Source organism: Phyllostomus discolor, chromosome 3 (assembly GCF_004126475.2).
Source record: "Phyllostomus discolor isolate MPI-MPIP mPhyDis1 chromosome 3, mPhyDis1.pri.v3, whole genome shotgun sequence".
Taxonomy (NCBI): domain Eukaryota; kingdom Metazoa; phylum Chordata; class Mammalia; order Chiroptera; family Phyllostomidae; genus Phyllostomus; species Phyllostomus discolor.
Genome location: NC_040905.2, coordinates 115,643,341 through 115,657,124, shown reverse-complemented (window position 1 = coordinate 115,657,124; position 13,784 = coordinate 115,643,341).

The following is a 13,784-nucleotide window of genomic DNA, read 5'->3' as shown; positions in this document are numbered from 1 at the left end:
CTCCACTTGGAGGTCTTCCAGGCTTTGCCACCATTCCTGCCCCAGCTCTCCAGGACAATAGAGGGGGCCCTGCCTTGGTAACAGTATCCCACCAGCCAAGACCCGGTGACACCAGCAAATGTGGAATGAGCCCGGGGGCTGTGTGCCGTGGGGGCCCTGGGCTCTGGCCTGGGCTCATCGCTGCCACAGCTGCCCTGGGTGGGCCGGTTGTTGAAGGCCCAGATGGGCTAGGGCTCTCGCAGGGGCTGCCATAGCTGTGAGCAGGGCACTTGGAACCCTGAAGCCAGATGGTGTCCTCCTGGTGCCATCTTGGCTCCTGAGAAGGGCTGGTGGACACAGTGCTGCCAGGCATCCTTGGTGAGGACATGGGGATGGGTCAGTGAGACTGTGGGGACAGGTGCCAGACGGCTGAGGGCACCCCTACCTCTGGAATGCCCACCTACCTCTGGAAGGTGCGTTTGAACCTGGCGAGTGATTTTTGTCCGCAGGTGCTCTGCAGCCGTGCTGTCTGGGAGGGGGGCTCATGAAGTCCCCTCTCTAGACCTGCCCTCTGCTGGTAGCTCTGGGAGCAGAATCCTGCCGGCTCTGAGTACAGGACCTGGGCAGGGAGGCGCTGGGGCCTGGGACCCTCCCCTTCCCCAGGTAGAAGCTGGTCCCTGGGGTCTCCACAGTGTCCAACCTCCTCTAGGGACTTGTTATGGCAGGAACCCATGTGTACTGAGGACAATATGCCCCTGGACAGGCACCAGACCCGTGGGCTCTGGCTGGGTGTAAAGGGCTGGGAGGGGCGCCGGGACTCCCTGGGCCCGTGAACATCGAGGGTCCAGGCAATGCTTGGGGGTTCCTGGTGGGCTGATGGGGGGGCCTGCTGCCTCACACTCCTGATCCTCTCAAGAAGCACCCAGCCACCCGCCTCCCCAGTCAGCGAGGAGGGCGGCAGCAGGCTGCACACTCTCATGCCCTGGCATTGGAGGCTCTCCCACGGCCAGGGCCGCGGCCCCGCTGCTGTGCGGTGAGTGGGTCAGGGAGCCCGGGGAGTGCAGGGCCGCAGGCTGGGTGCTGAGAACAGCAGCATTGTGTCATCTCACTGTCTGGAGGCTGGAGGTCTGATACCAGGGTGTCTCAGGGTCTCGCTCCATTGGAGGCCTCAGGGGGAGGGTCCTTTCTGTCTCTTCCGGCTCCCAGAGGCTCTGCAACTCTCGGGCTGTGGCTGCATCGCCCCAGTCTCTCCTGCTGTCCCATGACTCTCCCCGGTGCCTCTGCGTCTCCTCGTACAGTAAGGACACCGGACACTGGGTTTAGGGCCCACCCTGTCCAGCACGACCTCCTCTCAACTAATCACAGCTGCGAAGACCCTATTTCCAAAGGTCACATGCTGAGGTTCTGGGTGGCTGTGAATTTGGGGGGATACTGTTCAACCCACTACAACTGACCACGGGCCCTCCTGGTGGAGCTGATGCCTCCGTGAGCGGACCCGGGCAGTCGGAAGCAGAAGGTGGCAGTGATACCACCCAGAGAAGCGCAGCGGAGGGACACCCAGGGGTGGCTGGGGAAGGCCTTTCAGTGAGCCGAGACCCAGTGAGCTGAGACCCAGCGGTGAGAGGCCACCCTGCCAGGGGTTGTGGTCAGTGAGAGGAGGGCCCTCTGCATGGGCGGCCCGACTTGATTGACAAGGACCACCCATCCTTCCTAGTGGCCGGCCTGCGACAGGTTGGGGGAGGATTGGGACCCCTGGGGGCTGTGCAACCACCTGGGAGGGACAACCGTGATGGGGCCTGTAACTCCCTGAGTCGGGGTGGGGGTGGGGTGAGGGTGTTGGCCAAGGTGCATCCCCTCAAGCCTACGACAAGCTCTGAATGTGGTGTCCACTTCCGTTTCACAGCGAGGTGAAAGGGCACGGGGCACGCGGTGCCCAATGGCAGCGGGCGGACGGAGAGATGGAGCCCAGCCCAGCGGCTTGCTCAGCGCCAGCCCTGCAGCTGCGCGGCGGCCACAATGGACTGAGGGGCATTGATGGGGACACACAGTTGGTCCCTGATAACTTGCTAATGGCGCTTCATATTTTTTTCATCTAGAAGAATTGTGTAAGTGTGAAAGCTGAGTGAGGAGATGAGGCCACTTGATGAAGAGCCTGGAGCCCACCCCTTAAAGGAACAAGGCGTGTTTTTTCCCCATTTTTTTCCATGTGGCCCAGACAGCTGGCTCCTTAAATATTAATCAGGAGTTATTGAGATGCAAATGCACGCCCACCACTGAAAGGCCTGCAGCTGCAGGGCTGGCACTTTTGCCCTGGAGGCCCAGGTGCAGCTCACCCCGCACCCCCCACCCCCCAGCCAGCGCAAGGAGATGACTTGTGGACGACCCTCCCTGAGGACCAGTGGAGTCCGTTTGCCCCTTGACAGGAGAGGAAAGACTAGCGGCATCATCTCGTCTTGCTGATTCTGTCTAGCATAGGCTTCGTGGTTTTTAGCCTTAGAATGCAAGGTGTGGGTGGCCTCTGGCTCTTCTCCATTGAGTGGGGCTTTGCTAGGCTTGCTCGCGTTGCTGGGTTCAAACGACTTTAGCAAGTTATGTGCACAGAAGAAACAAATGTCACCCTGACAAGATGCCCTGGGAGGGGGCATCTAGGGTTTCCAAGTCTCTGTCTGAGTCCCCACCTGGGCCGCAGCAGGTTGGACTGTGGGCCAACCTGAGGGAAGAGAAAAAACTGAGGGAAGAGAAAATGTTTCTAAAGACTGAACAGGGAAGGTGGGGAGAGGTGGCAATAAACAAAGAAAAAACACAGTCAGTTGAAACACAGAATAAGTTGGGTGAAACTTGGGTCACATCGAGGGTCACGGTGGGTGGACACAGGCCTGTTTGCTGACACTCTCGCACACACGCCCGTGAAGACAGACACCCAGCCCCGTGCTCTTTGTGACAAGAGCACCGGGAACGAAGCAGGGCCTGACACTCCAGAACGAAACACACAAAAACGCCCACAAAATCCGTGAGCTCAGAAAATGCTCACAAACTGAGTGTCAGTGTAACCACCACCGGGTCAAGAACTTGAACCTCATGCCCCTTGGGTGTCCCCAGTGGGACAACGACCCTGGCCTGTAACACCAGGGTCTGGGCCTGCAGGTCAGCGCTAGGAGATGGACGGCGTCCTGTGGCACACGCTTTGCTCGGCCGCATGCGTGGGACCTTCGCCCCATTTCCACAGGGTTGCAGATTGGGGATTCTCTCAGCTCTAAGGTATTCCACCAAATAAGCACATGGACATCATTTGTCTATCCTACTTTTTACTTTTTATCCTCACCTGAGGATATTTTTTCATTGCTTTTAAGAGAGTGAGGGAGAAAGGAAGGGAAGAGAGAAACATTGATTCAAGGAAGAAGCATCGATTGGTTGCCTCCTAATGCTCTCGGACTGGGGAGTGAACCTGCAACCAAGGTATGTGCCCTGACCGAGAATCGAACCTGCGACCTTTCGGCTATGGGAGGGCGCTCCAACCAACCGAGCCACACTGGCCAGGACTGGCTATCCTACTCTTGATGAATTTGGAGTTGTGTGGTTTTTGCCTCTTAGGAACAGGCTGCTGTGAACTCTAGTGCATGCCTCCTGGGGACCTCTGTCCATCGCGCATCGTGCACACAACCAGGGGTGAGTGGCCAGGTCCTGGGCACTTACAGCTTCGGTAGATGCTGCCAACTTAGACTGTGGTCGGCACCTCCACTGCCCTCTGCACTGCCAACACTGGCACTGCCAGTCTTACTTACTTCCCCTGGAGTAGTGATATTTCAGCATTCTTTTGTTTTCAAAATCAACTTGATTACACTGTCGGTGGTGGGGGGCTGGTGCTGGCCTGCAGCCCTGCACAAGGCCTGGTCATGCTTGTCCTTCCCAGCTTTGTGCCAGGTGATGACTCTCATAGCCCGGAGTCAGACCCGGTGGGGGTGCTTCTGTCACAGAAACCACAAAAACACACTACAAATTGGGGCTTTCTCTGGAGTCAGCTGAATTTACACAAAATAAAATGTACCTATTTTAAGTGTATGGCTTGGTGGCTTTTGACAAATGTGTACACCAAGGTACCTACCATGCACTAGAGAAACAGAACATTTCCACCCCCCAACTATTTCCTTGTTCCGTGTCCCAGTCAATTCCTCCCCAGCCCAGGCCCAGGTAACCCCCGACCTGTTTTCTGTCACTGTAGTGGAGATGTTTCCCTCCCCAGAGTCCTGTAGAAATGCAGTCACATGGTGTGTAGTCGTTTGTCTCTGGATTCACTAGCTAAGCATGCTTTCCAGTTCGAGCGTGTTGTTGTGTGTGTGTCAGTCGTCTGATGTCTTTATGGCTAAGGATTAGCACACAATGGAACCATCCACTCTCCTGCTGGTGGGCTCTGGGGCTGTTCTGTTTTCTAGCTCTTATGAGTAAATCTGCTACTAACATTACTTACAGGTCTCCCTGCTTTCATTTCTCTTGAGTGGACACCGAGGGGAGAAACGGCTGGGTCAAGCGGTAGTGCACACGTAATGCTTCCAAAACGCCAAACTGTTCACTAATGTTGTACCTTTTCCCATTCTGACCAGTAGTGTATGAGGTGTCTTCCTCCATTTTCTGAAAGTTTGTATACTTTTCTCCTTTAAATGATAATTTCTCCATTAAATTTTGGTTAGAATTCACCAATCAAGCTATGCTGGCCTAAAAATATCTTTGTGAAGTTTGAAAGAATTCAGTTTGTTTCATTGTTATGGAGGCTATTTGGATTTTCTCTCTCTTCATGAGTCGGTTTTGGTAACTTGTGTCTTTCACGAATTTTTTTTCCATCTCAACTAGGATGTCAAATCTATTAGAATAGTTGTTTACGATAGTCTTTCAGTGTTGATGGGATCTACAGTGATGTTCCCTTTTCCTTTCCGATTCCGGTAATTCGTGTCTTCTCTCCTTTTTGCCTAATCATTGTTGCCACAGATTCACCCATTTTATTGATATAGTCAAAGAACCAGATGGAGTTTCCTTGACTGTGTTCTCGAATGTTTTGGCCCAGAAAGGGTGCTAGTTTTATGCAGAGGTCTTTGCTGGGAGTTCCCATGTCGTCAGGACAAGGTGCCTCTTCCCTCCAGCCTGGGGTGCACCATTCTGGCCTTCAGCTTCTTTTTTTGCACCAGATTATTCCTTCTGTGCTATTATCCCCTTCCTTTTTCACAAATTGACCTTAACAATAAATTAACCATTGAAAAGTGAATAATCATTGGCATTTAGTACATCATGGTGTTGTACAAGAATCACCTCTCCAGTTTCAAAATACTTCATCACCTCCAAAGAAGACCCTGTGCCCATCAGCAGTTGTTCCCCATTTGCCCCTCCCTCCAGCCTCTGGCAACCACTAATCTTCTTTCCATCTCTATGGACTTACCTGTTCTGGATATTTCTTGTAAAAGGAATTATATAATTGGTGACCTTTCATGTCTGGGGGCATTTTTCAAGGTTCACCCACGTTGTAGCATGTGCCAACACTTTATTCCTTTTTGTGGCTGAATAATACCCCATTGTATGGGTAGATCACACTTCACTTATCCATTCATCGCTTGGTGCACATATGGGTTGTTTTCAACTTTTGGTTATTTATGAATAATGCCGCTGTGAGCTAGTATCTGCTTGTGTCTGCTAGTATCTGCTTTTTCCATTTTTTAAATATATACCCTGAAGTGGAATTGCTGGATCATACGGTGATGTTACATTTAACTTTCTGAGGAACTGCCAGAGCTTTTCCCACTGGGGCTACACCATTTTGTATTTCCACCTGCAGTGTACAAAGGTTCTCATTTGCACTTGTTCTCTATGTAAAGAGTTATAGCCATCCTGGTGGGTGTGAGGTGCTATCTCATTGTGGTTTTCATATGAATCTCCCTAAGGATGTTGAGCATCTTTTCATGTGCTTTTTGGCCATTTGTATGTCTTCCTTGGAGAAATGTCTCTTCAAGTCCTTCTGAATTGTCTTTTTGTTGCTTAGTTGTAAGAGTTCCTTATCTATCGTGAACACTAGACTCTTCTCAGATACATGACTTGCAACTAATTTTTTCCATTCTTTTGGTTATCTTTTCACTTTCTTTACAATGTTCTTAGATGCACAAAGGTTTTCATTTTTAAATATATTTTATTGATGCCTGGCTGGCATAGCTCCGTGGATTGAGCGCGAACTGCAAACCAAAGTGTCGCAGGTTTGATTCCCAGTCAGGGCACATGCATGGGTTGCAGGCCAGGACCCCCAGCAACCGCACATTGATGTTTCTCGCTCTCTCTCTATCTCCCTCCCTTCCCTGTCTAAAAAAAATTAATTAATTAAAAAAAGTTTAAAAAATATATTTTATTGATTATGTTATTACAGTTGTCCCATTACCCCCCTCATTCCCCTCCACCCTGTACACCCTCTCCCACCCACATTTCCCCCTTTAGTTCATGTCCATGTGTCATAAGTTCTTTAGCTTCTACATTTCCCACACTATTCTTGCCCTCCCACTCTCTATTTTCTACCTACCATCTATGCTACTTATTCTCTATACTTTTCCCCCTCTCTCCTCCTCCCACTCCCCTGTTGCTAACCCTCCATGTGATCTCCATTTCTGTGGTTCTGTTCCTGTTCTAATTGTTTACTTAGTTTCTTTTGGTTTTTATTTTAGGTGTGGTTGTTAATAATTGTGAGTTTGCTGTCCTTTTACTATACATGTTTTTTTAATCTTCTTTTTCTTAGATAAGTCCCTTTAACATTTCATAAAATAAGGGCTTAGTGATGATGAACTCCTTTAACTTGGCCTTATCTGAGAAGCACTTTATCTGCCCTTCCATTCTAAATGAAAGCTTTGCTGGATAGAGTAATCCGGGATATAGGTCTTTGTCTTTCATGACTTGGAATACTTCTTTCCAGCCCCTTCTTGCCTGTAAGGTCTCTTTTGAGAAATCAGTTGATAGTCTGATGGGAACTCCTTTGTAGGTTACTGTCTCCTTATCCCTTGCTGCTTCTAGGATTCTCTCCTTTATTTTTACCTTGGCTAATGTAATTATGATGTGCCTTGATGTGTTCCTTCTTGGGTCCAACTTCTTTGGGATTCTCTGAGCTTTCTGGACTTCCTGGAAGTCTATTTCCTTTGACAGAATGGGGAAGTTCTCCTTTATTATTTGTTCAAATAAGTTTTCCACTTGTTGCTCTTCCTCTTCTCCCTCGGATACCCCTATAATTCAGATGTTGGAATGTTTAAAGATGTCCTGGATATTCCTAAGCTTCTCCTCATTTTTTTGAATTCTTATTTCTCCATTCTTTTCTGTTTGGTTGTTTCTTTCTTCTTTCTTTTCTTTTTTTTATTTTTAAACTTAAAAAAAAAGATTTTATTTATTTATTTTTAGAGAGGTAAGGGAGGGAGATAGAGAGAGAAACATCAATGTGCAGTTGCTGGGGGTCATGGCCTGCAACCCAGGCATGTACCCTGACTGGGAATTGAACCTGCAACACTTTGGTTCGCAGCCCATGCTCAATCCACTGAGCTATGCCATCTAGGGCTCTTTTTTCTTTCTGATCCACTCTATTGTTTTGAGTCCCAGTTTCCTTCCCATCACTATTGGTTCCCTGTGGATTTTCCTTCATTTCTCTTATCGTAGCCTGCATTTGTTAATCTAATTTGCGACCAAAATCAACCAATTCTGTGAGCATCTTGATCACCAGTGCTTTGAACTGTGCATTTGATAGGTTAGCTATTTCTTGGTCGCTTAAAAGTACTGGCTGTGGAGCTTTCATTCTGTTTGAGCCATCTTCCCCACCCCCCTTTGGTCTGTTTGGTCTGGTTGCACCTGTTATGTATGAGGGGCAGAGCCTTAGGTGTTTACCAGGGTGGGGCACCCCAGTCGCTGGGTTGTGACGTTGTATGTAGGGCTGGGGTCCGAGAGGGAAAAATGGCACTTGCTCTGCTCTCCGTCGGACCTCAGTCCCTTCCACCGCTCCCACCCCCCAAGCAAACTGGGCCCCTCTAGTGCTGATTCCTGTGTGGGTGGGCTTGTGCACTCTGTAGGACTTTCCAAGGACCTCTCCTGTGAGGCTGGGAGTCTCTCCCTGTGCCTCAACCCCCACAGGTGTTTTCATTCAGTGCCCTGAGGCTCTATTTCTCAGTGCTGTGATCCTGGGTTGTGCGCAGTGCCTTGCTTCACAATTCTTGCCTCGCTGGTTCTGCTGTTTGCCACCCCTCAGCTGGGGTCTGCCAGCTGCAGGCTTGCGTGCCCTGGATGCCTTACACGCCCGGTCCCAATGCTCTCTGCTCTCTGAGCCTCAACCTGCGCCCGGCTGCCCAACTCCGCCCCTCCTACTGGTCTGGATAAACGGGTCTATTTTAACTTCTTGGTTGTCCGACTTCCATATAGTTCAATTTTCTGTCAGTTCTGGTTGTTATTCTGTTTCTAAATTGTTGTTGTCCCTATCTTGGTTGTGCAAGGAGGCACAATGTGTCTACCTATTCCTCCATCTTGGCCAGAAGTCAGGTTTTTAATTTTGAAGAAATTCCATTTTTCTTTTGTTGTTCCTGCCTCTGGTGTCATATCTAAGAATCCACTGCTAAATCCAAGGTCATGAAGATTACCTGTGTTTTCTTCTAAGTGTTTTAATAGTGTTAGCTCTTATGTTTAGGTCTTTCATATCCATTTCGAACTAATTTTTTTTCTTTTATTGATTCAAGAGGGAGGGGAATGGAGGGAGAAAGAGAGGGAGAAAAACATCGGTGTGTGAGAGACACACATCAGTCTGTTGTCTCTCACACTCACCCCGACTGGGGATTGAAGCTGCAACCCAGGCATGGGCCCTGACTGGGAATCAAACCCATGACCTTGCAGTTCGGCGGGATGATGTCCAGATGAGCCACACTGACTGGGGCTCAGACTAATTTTTTAATGTGGTGTGAATAAGAGTCCAGCTTCAATCTTCAGTGTTTAGATCCATTTTCCCCAGGACCATTTCACGAAAAGACTCCTTTCCCCACTGAATTGTCTTGGCACCCTTGTCAAAAATCATTTGATCATATGTGTGAGGGTTTATTTCTAGGTTCTCCATTGTAGTCCATTGGTTTATGTGTCTATCCTTATGCCAGTACCACGCTGTTTTGGTCATCGTAGCTTTGCTGTTTTTAAATCAGGAAGTGTGAGTCCTTCAATCTTCTTTTTTTCGATTACTTTCATTACTTGAGGCCCTTGCAATTCCATATGAATTTTCAGTTTGGCTTTCTGGTTCTATGCAAAAAGGCCATTGGAATTTTGATAGAGACTTCATTGACTTTGTAGATCACTCTGAGTAGTGTCGTCATCTTAATATTATTAAGTCACCCAATCCACGAACAGATACCTTTCATTCACTTAGGTCTTTAATTTCTTTTTGCAATGTTTTATAGTTTTTAGTGTATAAGTCTTTCTTTTTCACCTCTTTGGTTAGATTTATTCCTAGGTGTTACATTCTCTTGGGTGTTATTGCGAATGGAATTGTTTTGTTAGTTTCTTTTTTCGATTGTTTATTATTAGTATATAGAAACACATCTGATTTTTATGTGTTGGTCTCTTACCCTGCAATTTTGCTGAATAATTTATTAACTACAGCAGTGGTTTTGTAGATCACTGGAGTTTTCTACACAGTCATGCATGACGTGATGTTTTGGTCATTGACGGGCCACATATACAACAGTGGCCTCAAAACTTCATGACAGAGCTGACAAGTTCCTGTCAGCTGGTGATGTCACAGCGCAGTGCAGCCCTCTGTGTCAGTGGTGATGTTGGTGTGAACAAACCTGTGATGACAGGCATGTAGAAGTATGGCAGATACAATGATATCAAGGACATAATTCTTCATAATAATGACTATGTTACTGGCTTATGTATTTGTTATGCTATATATTTTATCATTATTTTAGAAGTTTTTTCCAACTTATAAAAGTTGGCTGGGGCTGACTTCTGGCCAAGATGGACGCATAGGTGGATGCACCATGCCTCCACACACAACCAAGATTTGAACAACAACTTAGAGGCAGAATAACACCCAGAACTGACAGAAAATTTATCTGAATGGAAGTCAGACAGCCAAGAAGTTGAAATAGACCCATTCATCCAGACTGGTAGGAGAGGTGGAGATGAGCAGCCAGGCATGACAGCTGGGCACGGAGAGCAGGGAGAGTTGGGTGCATAAGGCATCCAGGAGTGTGTAAGGCATCTGGGGCGCACAAGATCACAGCGGGTGGACCCTGAGTACGCAAGAGGCAGCTGGCAGACCCAGTGAGGTGGCGATTGTGGAGCAGGGCAGAACACACAACCCAGGATCCTAGAGAAGAGACTGAGGTCCTACGGAGAACGGAGCTACCGCCATTGTTCCCTCTTCACCCTGCCCTCATGTACAACATCACAATCTAGCAACTGGGGTGCCCCGCCCTGGTGAACACCTAAGGCTCTGCCCCTCACTGTAACAGGAGTGACCAGACCAAAAAAAACAAAAAAAACCAAACAAAAAAACCCAAAAAAAAAGCAAGAGATGGCTCAAACAGAAGAACAAATCAGTGCCCCAGAACTCATCCTTTTGAGCAACCAAGAAATAGCTAACCTATCAGATGCACAGTTCAAAACACTAGAGATCAGGAAGCTCACAGAATTGATTGATTTTGGTCACAAATTAGATGAACAAATGCAGGTTACCATAAAAGAATGAAGAAAGATGCACAGGGAACCAATAGTGATGGGAAGTAAACTGGGACTCAAAACAATAGAGTGGACCAGAAAGAAGAAAGAAACCACCAAACAGGAAAGAATGGAGAAATAAGAATCCAAAAAAATGAGGAGAAGCTTAGGAACATCCAGAACATCTTTAAATGTTCCAACATCCGAATTATAGGGGTACCAGAAGGGGAAGAGGTAGAGCAACAGATTGAAAACATATTTGAACAAATAATAAAGGAGAACTTCCCCATTCTGTCAAAGGAAATAGACTTCCAGGAAGTCCAGAAAGCTCAGAGTCCCAAAGAAGTTGGACCCAAGAAGGAACACATCAAGGCACATCATAATTACATTAGCCAAGGTAAAAATGAAGGAGAGAATCCTAGAAGCAGCAAGGGATAAGGAAACAGTAACCTACAAAGGAGTTCCCATCAGACTATCAACTGATTTCTCAAAAGAGACCTTACAGGCAAGAAGGGGCTGGAAAGAAGTATTCCAAGTCATGAAAGACAAAGACCTATATCCCGGATTACTCTATCCAGCAAAGCTTTCATTTAGAATGGAAGGGCAGATAAAGTGCTTCTCAGATAAGGCCAAGTTAAAGGAGTTCATCATCACTAAGCCCTTATTTTATGAAATGTTAAAGGGACTTATCTAAGAAAAAGATTAAAAAAATATGGATAGTAAAAGGACAGCAAACTCACAATTATTAACAACCACACCTAAAACAATAACAAAAACAAAAACAAACTAAGCAAGCAACTAGAACAGGAACAGACCCACAGAAATGGAGATGACATGGAGGGCTAGCAACAGGGGAGTGGGAGGAGGAGAGAGGGGGAAAAGTATAGAGAATAAGTAGCATAGATGGTAGGTAGAAAATAGAGAGTGGGAGGGCAAGAATAGTGTGGGAAATGTAGAAGCTAAAGAACTTATGACACATGGACATGAACTAAAGGGGGAAATGTGGGTGGGAGAGGGTGTGCAGGGTGGAGGGGAATGAGGGGGGTAATGGAACAACTGTAATAGCATAATCAATAAAATATATTAAAAAAAAGTTGGCTGGAAAACAGTATGTTGTGTCACGCAGGTGGCAGCAGCCCCTCACATCCTGGGTTTTGCTGATCTCTTGACTGCACCGTGCTCTGGAGCTTGATTTCACCCCTGGTTGTTTCATGTAGTGACATGTTACCCATCTGTAGCCAAGGAGCAGCAGGTCATGCCGTGGGGCCTAGATGTGTAGCCAGAGATGCCATGTGGGCGTGTGTCTACATAATGACAAACAAAATTGTCTAGTGACTTCTCAGAAAGTGCCCCCATTGTTAGCAGTACATCCCTGTATATAAGGCCCCGTCCTCTGTGAATGGAGATAGTTTCACTTCAGGTGAAAAGCAGTGGTCAGAGCAGGTATCCTTGTCTTTGTCCTGAGTGTGTTAGCTGTGGATTTCTCGTGAATGCCTTTTATTATGTGAAAGGGTGTTTCATTTTGTCAAAGGCTTTTTCTGTCAGTGGAGGTGGTCATGCTGTTCTGCATTGTTAAGTGGTGTGAGGACCTTCCAGCATGTTGTTAGGTTTGTTTTGCTAGTCCTTTTGTTGAGGATTTTTTGCATTTATAGTCAAAAGGATGTTGGTGTCTTTGGATTTGACAGGGTATTACACGCCTCATAGGATGAGCTGGGAAGTGTTTTTGAGAGTTTGAGGATTGTGTTAATTCTTTAAATTCTTGGTAAAATTTAGTAATGAAGACTTCTGGTTCAGTATTTTTCTTTGCTGGGAGGTTTTTGATTACTGACTCAATCTCTTCACTTGTTAGAGATCTTTTCAATTTTTTACTTTTTCCCAAGTCACCTTTAGTAGTTAGTTTGTCTCTAGGAATTTGCCCATTTCATGTAGGTTATCTAATCTGTTTGCATGTAATCGATCATAGTACTGTTATATTTTTATTTCTGTAAGGTTGATAGTAGTGTCCTACTTTTTACAACTTTAGTTATTTGCTCTGACCAGCATGGCTCAGTTGGTTGGGAACTGTGACACAAAGCCAAAGGTCATGAGTTCCATTCTTGGTCAGGGCACCTGCCTGAGTTGTGGGCCCGGTCCCTGGTTGAGGTGTGTGCGAGAGGCAACCAATCAATGTTTCTCTCACACACATTTTTCCTCTCTCTCCCTTCCTTCCTTTTTCTCTAAAAGTAAATAAAATCTGGCCCTGGCTGGCGTAGCTCAGTGGATTGAGCGCGGGCTGGGAACCAAAGTGTCCCAGGTTCGATTCCCAGCCAGGGTACATTCCTGGGTTGTAGGCCAGAACCCCCAGCAACCGCACATTGATGTCTCTCTCTCTCCCTCCCTTCCCTCTCTAAAAATAAATAAATAAAAAATAAAAAAAAATAAATAAAATCTTAAGAAATTTTAGTTGTTTTCATCTTCTCTGTCAGTCAAGCTAAAGGTTTGCCAATTTCGTTGACCAGGAGTTTTGAAGGCTGGTTTGCTGATATACTGAGACCCACTTTACCTAGTGGCTTTGGAACTGGATCCCTGAGGACGACTGTCATCTGAGTGGGGCTGAGGGGAGCATGTGCATGGCCCCAGCAGGCGCCAAAATGCAATTAATCGTCTTCGAGTGAGTGAAAACCATTGTGGCAACTGAGATGCTGTGAGCCCCTTTGGAGTGATGAAGGCTCGCAGACACCTCGCCTCACGTGTGGCGTGTCCTCCCTGGGCCAGGCCCCGGGCTAAGCCTGCTGCTCTGGAGGGGGTGGGTGGTGCAGGCACAGCCACTGTCTGGCGGAGGGCGCCTTGGTGTCTAGGGCCCCAAGCCTGATGTCCCTGGGAGAAGGCAGGGACACAGGTGGTCCAACACAGGCACGTCCACCTGAGTTTGGTACACATTCAGTTTCCAACAGACGCCGTGCTTCCTGTCAGGTAGGGCGGAGGGACCTCACCCACAGGCCCCTGTACTGCAGGTGGGCAATTTTGGGAGAGGAGGGGGAAGAATGTACCCCCATTCTCCCAGACTCGGCTGTCTGGAGGGAAGGTGAGGTAACACCCCCTGCCTCATGTCCCAGAACACCCCCTCG